Consider the following 14109-nt stretch of genomic DNA (forward strand, 5'->3'; position numbering starts at 1 on the left):
CAACATTCAGGGCCTAATTCAAAAAGATTTGCACTGAAGCAAATGAGAGGGTCCTTGCACACATATCAGAGTTTCACCTGCTGCTCTATTATTCTTAGAGCCTCAAGAGCCCTTCATGTAGCATGGTGGATGATTGACTGATAGGGTTTTGTATTAGATGCAGATACCTATGCCTTTTCAAAGACAGTCTTCATTGCGGGGGTAAGCGATGTGTGACAAGGCCTATAACCTGGCCTTGTCAAGAGGGGTGGTATGCCTTCTCAGCTGGGGGTGGGAGGCCTACCAGGGAGAAATACAGAGCCAGTCCTTCCCCTAAGGGGGATGTTGGCAGTTGAGAAGACCCCCATCCTTGTGCCAGTAGGCCATTCGTCTCACACCAAGCCTCATGTACAAGGTGCTTGACAGACTGTTTCTTGTAGAGTCAGCAAACGTGCTATGAGCCAAAGCAAGCAGCAGCAACAGGAGAGAAGCCATCCAGAACCACACGCAGTCGGCAAACTGTCGTCAGAGGCCTGGACCAGAATAGACAGAGGCAACCCTCCAGCATCCAGTGGTACCGGAGGCCCACCCCTGAAAGTAAGAGAATGAGTGGTGAGAGAAGGAACCTGCAGAGCATGAACTATGTGGCAGCTAGCAAAGCGCATAATGCTCTCCAGCACCAGCAGCAATGCGCCACAGCTGGTAGTTCATTCCCTAGTGCACTAGGGATTTTGCAACGGGGGCTTGACCCCCAAGCAAACTGTACTTACCATGGGGAGTTGAGACAAACCTTTGTCTATTCTAGGAAGGTAAATAGCTTTAACTGTAGTTGTGGTTCCCAACTTCCCAACTCAATTAATCTTAAGGAGAGATGTTCCTCATGTTGATCAATGGCTATTACGAATAGCCCAAATAAATTCTAAAAATCTTGTAGTGGGATCGCAGGTCCCTTCTGAGACAAACATTCCTGAATCAGAAACAAAGGCAAGAGTGCCCTTAAAACATAACCTTTACATAGGGCCGGATTTCTTGGACCATAGACCTGGGGTTTCTACAAGAGAACCTCGAGAGGAACAAAGGCAAATTAAAGTAGCTTTTTCCTCTCGGTTTCCTTGTACAACACCTCTGTCCAACCCGCACTGGGGAAGGGTATGTGAGAAACCTGAAGGTACTCTCACATCTAACCCCCAGGGATCCTCTGTTCAGGTGGCCAGGGAAGTGCCATCGCCTTTGGATCCCAACTCTGGTGGTGGACAAACGAGGGATGATTACCTGATTGGAGGGTTCTTGGGGACTGGGGAGGGGTGCCTGAAGGTGAGACATGGTATACCCCCTTTTCGAACACCGATTTACCCTACTCTCCATCAGCCTTTATAGGATAGTGCCATTCCTATCCTGTCCTACCCTATGAAAATCCATTATGTATTGGGACGAGGAAGAAGCCTCAAAGAGTAATGCAGAACCTCCTTACAAAACACCAGTATAGTACTGAGACGAGGAGGTGGGCTATGGAGGAATATTATGAATCAAAACAAACATGTCCCATTAATAGGTTAGGGCAAAGTCAGGCAATTGAGTCTGATACCTCGCACCTGCAACCTATTATTAACTGGCAGCTGTATAAAAGGAGAAAGCCCCAGAGCAAAGGGAAGGCTTTGGGAGAGGAGCATAAAGGAAGCCACGTCGAGCTGTCATGGAGAGGAAGAAACCCAGAATGCCAAGACGCTGAGGTGAAGCAGAGAGGTTGTCTGAGGTAGCGTGGCGAGAGAATTCAGTTTCTGGGGAGCTGACAACAGTAAAGGAGGCCATGTGAGCAAATGGTCCCTTGCTGGCAGCTTCAGAATGCTTGTCCCCCTGCGTGGAGAAATGACCCAGGAGAGCCTAGGGGCAGAAACCGTGCAAGCGAAGAAGCAGCAAGAACCCACAGAGTGAGAGTTTCAGTTCATTAAGAAACCTGCTGCACAAATGAATGCAAGTGACTGGATACAGTGTGGCTGAGAGGTCGCATGCAGTCGGCACGTTGTCAAAAGTCTCTGAACGAAGGCGAAAAGCATTAACAAGAGGACAATTGAGTGTAGAGGCGAACAATGAATTGAATGATGCGAAGGAGCTCAGGAAAGTTAGTGTGTGGAGCATTGTATCAGAGTGACCGCATATAAAGAAAGACACATGTTTGAAGAATTCTGAACAATGGGCAAACCCTTGCAATTAGCAAGGAAGGATATTGTACAGCAGAAAAGGGGAGAAAAATTAAGTGTGAGCAAAATAAGGACACGCAATGTAAAGTGGAGCCAAAGAAAGGCTATTGTTGCAAAACAGAAAAAGGAATTAAGAAATACAGAGAACTGAGTAATTGCTGAGAAACCCGAGTGAAACACAATGAGGAGAGCTTGGGAAGCTAAGGGCATATGGTTGCGTGAACTGTAACGGGTAGACTGTTTGGCCTATCAACAGCGCCTAGACCAGAGGGCCCAACCAACTATAAAAGTAATTCATGAGAACAAGAAACCTGCTGTTGAATAGTGTGGCAAGAAACTTTGAACTTTGGGAAGGAGAACCCAGAGCCTTGTTGAATAGTGTAAAACAAAAGAGGTGATGGCTGGAAGGTTTGCGTCTCTAGGCCCAGCAGGCACAGGACCCACACCTGGGCATACCCGTCCCAATCGAGGTGACTTACGCAAAACAAAAGAGGTGATGGCTTATAGGTTTGGAATGAATCCTAACTTCTGGCATTGCTCTGGGCAACCCTCCAGACCATTGGTTCTTCTCCTGCCAAGCCATTACAAAGGGGGAACGACCATATGCAAATCAGGCTTGGTCCCACCCCAAATGGGGCAGTACAGCCCAAACTACTTGGTCACATCCCTTCAGCATGTGACCACACACATACCCAAACATGTTTCGCCCTTGTTGGGCCTCATCAGTGAGGTGTAGCTTGGGTCTCTAGGCCCAGCAGGCACGGGACCTACGTCTGGGCATACTCATCCCACTCGAGGTGACTTACGCAAAACAAAAGAGGTTTTTATTCCAAATCTTCCAACCATCACCTCTTTTGTTTGCAAGGTAGATATTAGACAGTAGTTGCTAAATTTCAATATATACTAACTTGAGATGAGGGTCTGCTGGGTTAGGGAGGAGTTGCTTTTAAAGATGAGAGAGAGGGAGGAACAGCCATAGGGCCCATTAGAGGATTAATAAAAACCCTTCAAAAGTCTCTTAGGTTTGGAGGAACTGTTGTACCATTTGTGACCACTGCCTCTTTGTGTGGCATATCGGGAAGGAAAGAATTCTCTTTGGAGAAGTGAGCAAAACAGGAGGAGAGATCACATATTTCAGCCAATGAAGTTGCTGACATGACCCCGAGAGACTGCCCTCCTTATCCTAACTGGAAAAATTGCTTTTGGAAAAACAAGGCCACTCTTTTCAGCCAAATACACGTCTACTCATTCTTCTCCAATTGTACTAGTAACAGCCAGAGTGATTACATCACAGGCCGATGGCACACAAATGGACTTCAAAATCCACATCTAACTCAAATAGCAAATAAGTTGCTGTCTGATAAAAGGCCCAGTTCTCCATGATGAAAAAGCTTTGAATGACTGACAGAAAAATTAAACCGAATTCTCGAATTAGAAAAGCATGAAATATCACAAAAAATACTCAAATAACTAAGAATAGCTTAAAGCTTAAATACGAAGGGCCCATAATACACATAATTGTTCCTCGAACATGCCTATGTGAGGGTGGGAAAAAGGAAACTTCCAGTAGGTATCAAAAGGAATCCAAGACATGGTGATTCTGGCGATGGAGCACTACAGGACTGTGCTAGAGGGATGGGAATGACAGCCAGATCTGGTAGGTGAGCAGAAGTAGTGACGTGTCCTGCTCAGAGAGGAGAGTGTCGGTAGAAATACTATCCAGAGGAAGATAGAACCCACCAGAAATGTGTGTGAGATGATCATTGGAGCACTGCGTATCCTTCAAGATGGAGTGAAGTATCAGTGCAGGTATTCAGAGATGGGAGGAAGCATTCAGGTAGAGGAAAAAGAAGAGGTACCTATCACAGGAGAACAGAATCTGCCCGTTTTGCTTTTTATTTTTGTAAATAGGAACGCAACATTTTCAGCAAAAGCGTGTCTTAACATACAGGTTGGACTGTATTAACAAATGGTTTGTAACATTGGACATAAATTGAAACATAACCCTGGAGCCGGCCATCAAGGTGATCACTACTGCTTTAGATTCATGGCTTATCCCACATCGTATTCCCACCTCCTTTCTCATTGATATGAACCAACTTGGAACTAAGAGAAAACTACTCTATTTTTAAGGACTCTTTCGTTAAGCAAATCAAAGTTTGCTGAATTTATTTGTAGAGGATTTTGAGAATACTTATATCTGGCCAGAGACTAACATTTGTTTGTCAAACATTGTCATCTATCATAGATACATAGATGACATCCTAAGTATTTGGAAAGGTGATTTGCCAACTATGAATATGTTTCTGATTTGGATGAACACTTAGTGGACATCTGAAGTTCACTGCTACATATAGTCAAAAAGAGATTTATTTTTTAGACTACTTGTTAATGGACAAATATGGAAAGATCTACGTTACTTTGTTCCTTGAATCTATGGATCGGAACACCATCTTGCGTGGTCAGAGTCAGCATTCTATGGATCTCCACAAAAAAAGCCACTATCAACTAGTTTTTGAGGGCTAGATGCTGCACATCCCTTGAGGAGTTTTATAAACAAGATCAGATTATGACAGACAGGCTATAAAAAAGGGGCCATTCTAAGAAAACTTTGAAAAACCCCATGAAGAGAGTTTGGGTTTATGACCGTGAACATTTACTGGTTCATACACCTAGACCGGATGTTGAATGAATAGTATGTGTGATCACCTTTAGCCCATTGAGAAACACAATTCTCCACATAATTGACAAAAATGGGCATCCACATAATTGACAAAAATGGGCACATTCTGCAAAGTATTGAACCAAACTTATAAAAACCATGTTTGCCTTCAAGAGTGGTTTGAATTTGCGTCAGTCCTTGGTGCTTGCCGTGCACAAAGACTGTACACCAGATGGCAACATGAGAACTTGTTTCGGGCTATCACCTGTCATAGGACACCACCCTTGTGGTGGTTGCACTGTCTGTAAATGTATGAATGCTATGGCTGAATTTGTTAAAAATCAAAAAACTTGGTAATTTAACACACACACCAATTGCAAATCAAATAATGTCATTTTTGTATTATTAATTTGTATGAATCAAAATAGAAATTGATTTTTACAAAACTTATTCAAAAATGTTTCTACAGTTTCACAAATGTTCATTCAGATGAGTTGAATTTGAATTTAAAAAAATTCAGTTTAACTTTTTTTTTCAGCCCTTTTAGGGCCTTGTCGAGCTGCTAAACTCATTAAAAAAGATTGGGCCGGAGCAGTCAGTGGCCTGCCGTCAAAGTAAAGTTAAAAGTGCCAAGTACAATTTACTGAAGTATGTGGTGGGGATTAATGAGGCTAAGGAATGGAGTACTGTGCTTAGGCATTAGTCATCTTAATGGTGGACTGGCCTTTGACATATGCATTTATGGGCTGATTTTCATTGTGGTTGGCTTTGCCAATGGCGCGTTGAAGCCACACTTAAAGTTCCCTCACTGTGGATATGGTATGGTGGTACCACTCAATTCTGGGTGTGGGGTACTTTTTCAGCACAAGCTAGAGGAGTTTTGTATGATGACAGTGTGTGACTTTTGTGACCCCTGTCACTTTTTGGTTGATTGTCTGATTGATAGCTTTCTTTGATCCCTCTTATTCCTCTCAGCAATTGTGATTACACTATGATTTTTCATTTAGCACTCAGTCAATGAGGCTTGTTACAAGCTGTCATCTATATTTTAAGATGGCTGCCAGCTTTTTGTTTTACTCAACCTTGGATTCATAGTCCTCAGTCTATTCCGAGGGATTGTAATGACGGGATACATGTTGCAGGCATAGTTACTGAGCCGGTAGATGCACAGAGAGTTGCTCGTAGATTAGTATAATAAGGGATTCCTTTGTTACCATGAGCTTGGTTCCTTAGGTAAGTGCTACACTCATGGGACTAAGAGTATTTAGAGTATTTCCATATCAGCATTGTTGTTTATTTCTAATGAGCCAGAGCGCTCCATTTGTACGTTTCTCCAGTCCTAAAGGAATATTTGAAACAAGGTGATCGCTGTTTGATACGTGTACTACATCAGCTATTTTGAAGTCCCTGTGTGCTCCACGGAGGTCTGGGTGTACAGCTAATCCTCTCCATGCATATGAGAGTATAGATTCTTACATGGTAAATTCAAATGGAACATTTTGTTCTTTGGTGACTTTTAGGAATAATGTTTCTTCGGCTGTGCAATTTGATTAGGTTTTGTTTTGTTTTTAATCATGGATAGGTATGCCATAATATTGGCTGCGAGAGATTGCATCTCCGGTTAGATGAAAGGAAGATCAGTCACCTGTATGCTGATTCAATAATCATTATATTTCAGGTAGCCATTTGTTGGCCAGAACCAATGTGGGTCCAGATTACTTTTGTTTTATTGACTTTTTGAGAATGGGTTTGGTTAATTTGGTGCAGGGGACACCATTTGCTTCTCACTAGGTGAATGTTTTTGGTGGACAGTGACTGTTCTTATTCACAGTGGTTTGGTGATAGTGGCACTGGTGTGTGCAGTTTGTATGTGGATATTAGAATGTATAACATTTTTGGTTTTGTTGCAGCTACTGAAGCTGGCAGACTTCAATGCCGCGGGTGGAGGTGTCTTCTCACTCATTGAAGACCCCAGTTGTCATTTCTGGCCCTGAGGAAGACTTTTTCTGTGGTAGTCGAAACTAGAAGCTTACTTTGCCAATTTGATGCCCTGTGGACCTTATATAAAAAAGACCAATTCTAATTTGGTTAGACTTTTTTTGCACTTCAGGAGCATCTTGTAGGTCGCACCATTTAAGGCCACATTTCTTAGTGGACCACAGGTTACTGGGAGCTCGATTATTGGCCACCTCAAATGTGCTCAGAGTACTTCAGATGTGGACCATAGGTCTCAGGTGTATTTCACAATCATTGAATTAAGTACAGCATCAGCTGTTACCATATTGTCTGTACGTAACATTGCTTTTTTTGCACAAATTGTTTTTTTTCTCCATTATATGTATGTCTTGATATATAGGCGTTGTTTCCAGTTTTCAAAAGTAATTTTAAATGTATTTGTTGAAACTTGTAATAAACTTTCAGAATCGTTTTTTCTTTTCTTCACTAGGTGATTTGGTTACACTATTGGTTGTTGTCCTTTCGAGTAGGCCCATGGTGTGTCCCCTGTTTCACATGCCTAGGATGACCTATGTAGGTACACACCACATTCATGTGTGTACTGGGAAGTGTTGTGGATAAATTACACACATAGGATTTTGTCCAGGAGAAATTTGTGTTTTGCAGATTTTAGTCCCTGCTCTCCTGGTTATACAGAGTGCCCTGGTGTTGTTTGATATCTTAACCTACAGGCTGCATTTGTGTATGCAGCCATTGTCCCTGCATTCTAATTAATGGAACCCAACAGCCAACCCATGTGCCAGAATAATGAGTGTGTTTGAAACTTTTAACTATGACGAGTAATTCTCAAGTTGTTCTGATTTAGATGCATGCCCTGATGGTGTCTGTGATAAGAAATCCCAAAAGTCTAGAAGTCCTTTACCTATCACATGGTGGGATCAGGGAGGTCGGGAGGAGTCTGGAGGAGGGGAGTGAGAGGGATCAGAAACCAGGCCAAGACTGATTACTCAGGCATTACTTTTTTATTGAGAGATTCAATGCTGGACGGGCAGCAATAATAAACTGGGGATGGGCCATGTATTGCCAACGCAAAAATGACACTGTCCGACATGTGTCGCTCAATTCGGGTTAAGAAGCAGTCTCCGATTTCTCTTCTACTCTTTTCTGGCTAACTTAAGTCAGATATGAAGAAGCCGCCTGCCTGGTTCTGGGAGCGAAACATAAAAGTGAGGCCCCCCACATGAACCTACTCAGAAAACAGGGGCCCAACAAGTGGCGTCAGGGACACAGAACAAAACGGGTGATAGTCTACAAAATCTCAAACCAAGGATTAAAGGTAGTCATGAAACATTTATTAATAATCAAAAGCATGAGTTGGGTAAGTGCTTAATGTAGACAATATGTTTGATTTGCACAGGAAAATAGAAATAATGCACCCAAAAAGATGAAACGCAACAGTGTTGGCAAATTATTTGAAGATGTATCTTAAAACCCTCATAGAACAGCACAGACACCGTCCCAAAATATGGAAAGCAAGGGAAAAAGATAACACCCTAAAGTGCTACTGCCGCCGGAATAGTCAACTGTGAAGGAAAAGGAATGAGGAGAAAACAGGGAAAACAAATTGAAATCCTAGTAGAAGATTACACCTTGAGGCACTGTTGTGTGTTGGCTCAGTACCTGTTATTTTTACATGTGCTGCGGTTACTTTGACCAATGGGTAGATCCTGAAAAATGTGCTATCATCCCATGAAAGAGATTGCATAAGTAAGAGCTAATGTAATCCGAGGGTGGCCTACTCGAGTTTCGGCTGTCAAGGGCCAGTCAAATCCTAGGACCAAGCCTTCTACAGGGCAAGGAGAATGGGAACAGGCAAGGTGGTGAATCAGGGGACCCAGTGCCATCCACAGTCAGTGAATGTTAGTGCTGGCGGTGATATGTGGAGGACCACCTGGCTAGCCCACATTTCTCCCCATACGCGGGAGGGAACAATCACAGTGTTTAACCCAAGTTCAGTGAAGGGTTTCTAGGTAAACCCAACCCCTCTGGTCACATAGGGTAGCCCAGACCTCACACCTATGACCCTACCCAAAACACTGCAGCATAACATTAGTATGCCCCTTCTCAAGCCTGAAGTTCTCCAGCAGCAGATCAAAACTCATAACAGTGAAAAGTGAAATGTTCCCTTTAAAGTAGGCGGTTTCGATGCACTTATTAAGAGTAGCAAGCATTCTGATACTGTTACAACGTTGCTCTGTATAGCCACGAACTCTTCTCCTTGAGATGGGAGTTTGCTGCACTCGTGGTTTACTCTGCAAAACCGTGAATATAGTGTTATGAATTTGTGACTTACCAAATGCTCAGCACACTGGCATTCTACCAGTTTTCCATACATTTTTTCAGACATGTCCGTCTATCTGCTCCATCATTTTCAGCGTCCTATTCTAAGATTGCTGAAAGTCTTGAAAACGTACTATTTTTCTTTGGCCTACTCTTAACCTTTGCCAATTCACTTCTTTAATGTGTTGTTACTTACTTTAGTTTCTCGTTATATTTAAATGTTTGAGTTTTACTGTATTTCTTATACATTTCTTGCTTTCTCGTAAGAATAATTATTTGTGTAGCATGCAATGTAAATGTGTATGTTATGTTTTTTTCTTCAAATAACTTATTTAAATCAACATGTTGTGAGTACAGAAACAGTAAAGCTTTCAATCTTATGTAGTATGACACTTTTAAACATTTCTGGGAGGTCCCATCTCCTGTAAGGGGTTCAATATCTCTTTACTCCACCCCAACAGGGGTTGGGTGCTCCATACAACTGCTCATAGCAGCGAGAATCATTGCAACATAGGGGGTTTGACCACCATGGCGGGGTATTTTTCAGCAAAGTCAATAAACGGGGACCACACCGATAACATATTTCGCGTAGCACCCCACGCACATAGGTGTGATTTTGTCCGCCACCAGTATGTCCCAGGACCTGACCCACCACATCTCTTCCATCAGCCCCTCAGGTGTCTTCCAGGTCCGGGCTATGACCAGCTTTGCCGCTAGCAGAAGATGTCCTATAAAGGTGGCCACTGAGCCTGTATCCCCCAAGATCACCAAACGCGTGTCGCGGGAAGGGTTAATCCTGTGATGTCCTTTATACATGCCAACACCTCCTTCCAGTATTGCTCCACCTTAGGGCATGTCCATACCATATGAAACAAAACTCCCACCGCCCACATCCCCGCCAACAGATGGCTGGGTAACATCTGTCCATATGGTGCAGCCTCTGGGGCGTTTAGTACCACCTGTAGCAAAATCTGTAGGCGCATTCTCTTAAGCATTCGTCCCCATATACGTAGTCACTCCTCATCTTCTATGGGGACCCCCCAGGTACTCTTCCCATTTAGACATATACGGTAGGCGCAGCACAGGGTCACCTGTGTCCAGGAGATTATACAGCTTCGATATCTTCCCCCCACTGTGCCGTCCTGCAATGTCAGTTTTAAGGCAGAAAGGGTTCTCGTCGTCCTCCCCCTTATGCGCGAATGGGAAGCCCAGTGCCTCAATTGGATGCATCTGAAGCGCTCCGATTCTTGTACCATAAAGGGGAGTTTACAGTCTTCGAATGTCAGAGTTTTTTAAATCTCTCTATAGCTGCGTAAGCATTTTAGCCCACCCTCTTTCCACTTGTGAACCCCCCCCCTTGCCACACCCCAGGTGAAAATCTGGGTTATTCCATACTGGTGTGAGGGGCCCTATCCCCCTTTTTATGCCCCATCTACAAAGTGCCCTTCATTTGTAATACAGTGTACATTTGGTAGTTGCCAACAGGGAAAACTCCTCCTCCTGTCCCACGGATCCCCCCTTCACATAGGGTAGCCCTGCCAGTTCAACCAGTGATTGGGCCTGCTCAATGATTTTCCATTTTGGCGCCGAGGTCTGACTGTTCCACAGGAGGGCATGAGAAATCTGAGCAGCTAGGTTGTAACGAAGAATGTCCGGGACCCCCAAACCACCCAATCTCGCTAGCTTCAACAGTATCCTCCTAGATATCCGCACCCTTTTGTTCCCCCAGATGAAACCTAGTATTTTCCCCTGCAGAGCTCAGAGGTCCGAGTCCGGGACCCTGACCGCCAACGCAGAACTCACGTACAACAATCGTGGTATTAGATTAATTGTAATTGCTGCTATGTGGCCAAACCAAGAGACCTCCTGTTTTCCCCACCTCCCCAAATCGACACTCAGCTCCCTGGGCAGCGGGAGAAAGTTAGCACGGTATACCCCAGAAGGCCTGCTTGGGATGCAAATCCCCAAATACAGGATAGAGTCACAAGACCACTGAATAGGAGCTAGGGCACCTTTGGTTTCCCCATCTCTGGACCCGAAGGCCACATCCAACCCATCCGATTAGCTGTAGTTCACTTTGAACCCGGAGGCTCGATCAAACTCATCCAGTTCCTTCAGCCCTGCTCCAGGGAGGCAGCAACACCGCTCAGTGTGAGGAGGACATCGTCCACATATAGGACACCTTGAAAGTCTGTAGCCCCCAACCTCACCCCCTTGATTGAACCAGCCTCACGGAGGCGGCTGGCGAATGGCTCCATGCACAGGGTGAATATTAGGGGGGGGAGTGGGCAACTCTGCTGTGTACCCTTAGTGATATTCAGACTGGCCGATGTCCCTCCGTTCACTTGTAGGAGTGTGGACTGGGTCTGGTAAATAGCCATAACCCAATTGGTGAATAGGAATCAAACCCAAAATTATCCAGAACCCTCCTCAAGTAGCCTCAATCCACTCGTTCGAATGCCTTATGGGCGTCCAAAGCTATTATCCCCAGGTATAGGCCCAATCTCAACCCCGTCTCCAACAGCCCCAGTCCTCCTCACATTATGCTGTGCTCCCCGACCAGAGATAAATCCTGTCTGGTCCCCGTCTATGAGCCCAGGCAACACACCCATCATCCGACGGGCCAGAAATTTGGAGAATATTTTTGAATCCACATTAGTTAGCGTGATAGGTCTGTATAAATTGCATTTGGTCAGGTGTTTACCCGGCTTAGACAAAAGGACCATTGCTGAGGTGCCCATGGATGGGGTGACCTTCCCGGAGGCCTAGAAAGAGTTGAACAATCCTAACGGGGGAACCAGAATGCTACTGTATTTCTTTGTAGAAAGGCGCTGAGAAGCCGTCTGGGCCCGGGGCTTTGTTTTTCAAGGATTTTATGGCCCACTCCACCTCCCCAGATGTTATCGCCGCTACAGGGCCTGCCTGATCCTCCTGCGTTAACCTAGGTAGATGTGCCTCCCGAGGTAGCGAGCTTGCGCCTATTCCAACGGGAGCTCTCCCTTAAATACTGCAGAAAAGTGTGACTCCAAAATACCCAATTTAGCAGTCTCTTCCCACTGCAGCTGCCATTCCCCATCGTGTAGAGCCTGAATTGAGTTCCAGGTCTGAAGGTTGCATAGTTTAGCCACCAGCAACCAGTTAGCCCAGTTTCCCTTTGCGTAATAATGTTGTTTAGTTTTCATTATTGCCTGCGCCGTTCTATAAGCCAAATGGGTTTCCTGCTGTTTCTTTGCCACCCTCACTGCCCGCAGTTCCCTGCGCGACCCCAACTTCTTATGCTCTTTCTCAGCCCACTCAGCTCTCCCTCGATCCCCTTGTGAACCAGTCTCTTAGCCTTTGTGTATGCTGCGGTTCTGCTGATGAGTTCCCCCCCCCTTACTACTGCTTTCATGGCATCCCATATTGTGTCTTGTGGGGGGCCGGGCCCTTAGTTCTCTTTGAAGTAGTTGGAAAGTAAATTCCCCCCCACCAATTCTCCCTAGTTAGCTAAAATGGGATCCCTGAGAACCGGGTCGTGGTGTTTCCACGGGCGCCTAGGGTTGTCAGGTCTATCTGCGATTGCCAATGACACTGATACAGGAGCTTGGTGGGATAGTGTGCGTGTGCCTGTATATTTATTTTTATTGTAAACTCTAGTTTATTACAAACTTTTGTTACATTTCTTTCATTTCAATTCATTTCCAATTCCATAAAACATTTCCCAACCCCCCCTTATCAAAACGTAAAGTCAAGAGTGCTTCATTCTGAGGACCGCCAAGATGTTTTCTCTTATTCAACTGTCAAAACCTTGTCCAAATAATCAATAACTGCACAAGTTAACTTAAAGTTGTTGCCTGCTAAGAACATAAACCACCACTCCTCCATGTTTCCATTTACTTAGAAAAGTGTCCCTTTGACTGTTCAGACCCAAGCATTCCATAATCAGATGGTTAGATGATTCTACTGAAGTATCACAGAACCGGCATAGGTTGTTCCGGGTATCTTTGTCATGCTTCAAGAACAGCATCGCTTTAGTTTTGTATACGTTTAACCGCAGCCTCAAGAACTGACCCCTGTGGTATCTTCAGGGAAATGTTACTAGGTATTTCGGTGTTTGATTGATACCTCGCGCAGAAGGTTCGTTGTTGAGTGATGAGACTAGTTTAGCACGTTTTTCAATGGTTTGGATCCAGTCCCACCACCTCAACTTTTTATTTGCTGCCTGTGGGTTTGTCAAAACTGTTTCCATTTTCACATCTGCTTGTTTCAAGGTATCATCGATTTTGTCAGTCCAGACTTTCAACAGCCTGGTATGAAGTTTCTCTGGCGACAAGGATAAGATGCGATAAGGAAGAGATGTTGGATTTATCCACATTTTCCTTAGGGCTGCCACAGATTTCCAGAGAACAGTTGAATATAAAGATTCCAGGCCCAGTTCGTAACGAATAGCTGTCATTGAAATGTTACGGGGAAGCCTAAGAATTTTCTGCCCAAAAAAAAGCCCTCCAATTAGTCCCAAAATGAACAACTTATATTGAACCTGGCCCCACTCCTAAAGGTAATAGTTGCCGCAACCTTTTGCGTGTAAAACATCATCACAGATTTTAGAGTGAATTTTCCATATACTTCGTTTAACTTTGCACCTTGTGACAGATTTCGCATTTCAGTCTTCAAGTTTTGGGACCATTCCCAGTTGCGTATACATTTATGAAAGAATATTCCTAGGTAGCGAATGCAGTGAGTGTTCTCAAGAGGCTCATTGGCTATATACCATTTAAAGTTCTTACCTCTTCTCTCCAAATTTGTTCCGAAAGCTACAATTTTTGATTTGTTTACATTAATTAGAAGATCATTTGAATGTAAGTACTCTTGAAGATTGAATAAGATCCTTTGTAGTGCGATTTGTGTGGTGTCCATCAGTACCAAGTCATCAGCGTAAATGGCCCAGATTTGGTGGCCATTAATCCGCAGAGGAAATAAGTTGGTTTATTTAAG

The sequence above is a fragment of the Ambystoma mexicanum genome, chromosome 2q (assembly GCF_040938575.1).
Source record: "Ambystoma mexicanum isolate Mex_15411 chromosome 2q, UKY_AmexF1_1, whole genome shotgun sequence".
Taxonomy (NCBI): domain Eukaryota; kingdom Metazoa; phylum Chordata; class Amphibia; order Caudata; family Ambystomatidae; genus Ambystoma; species Ambystoma mexicanum.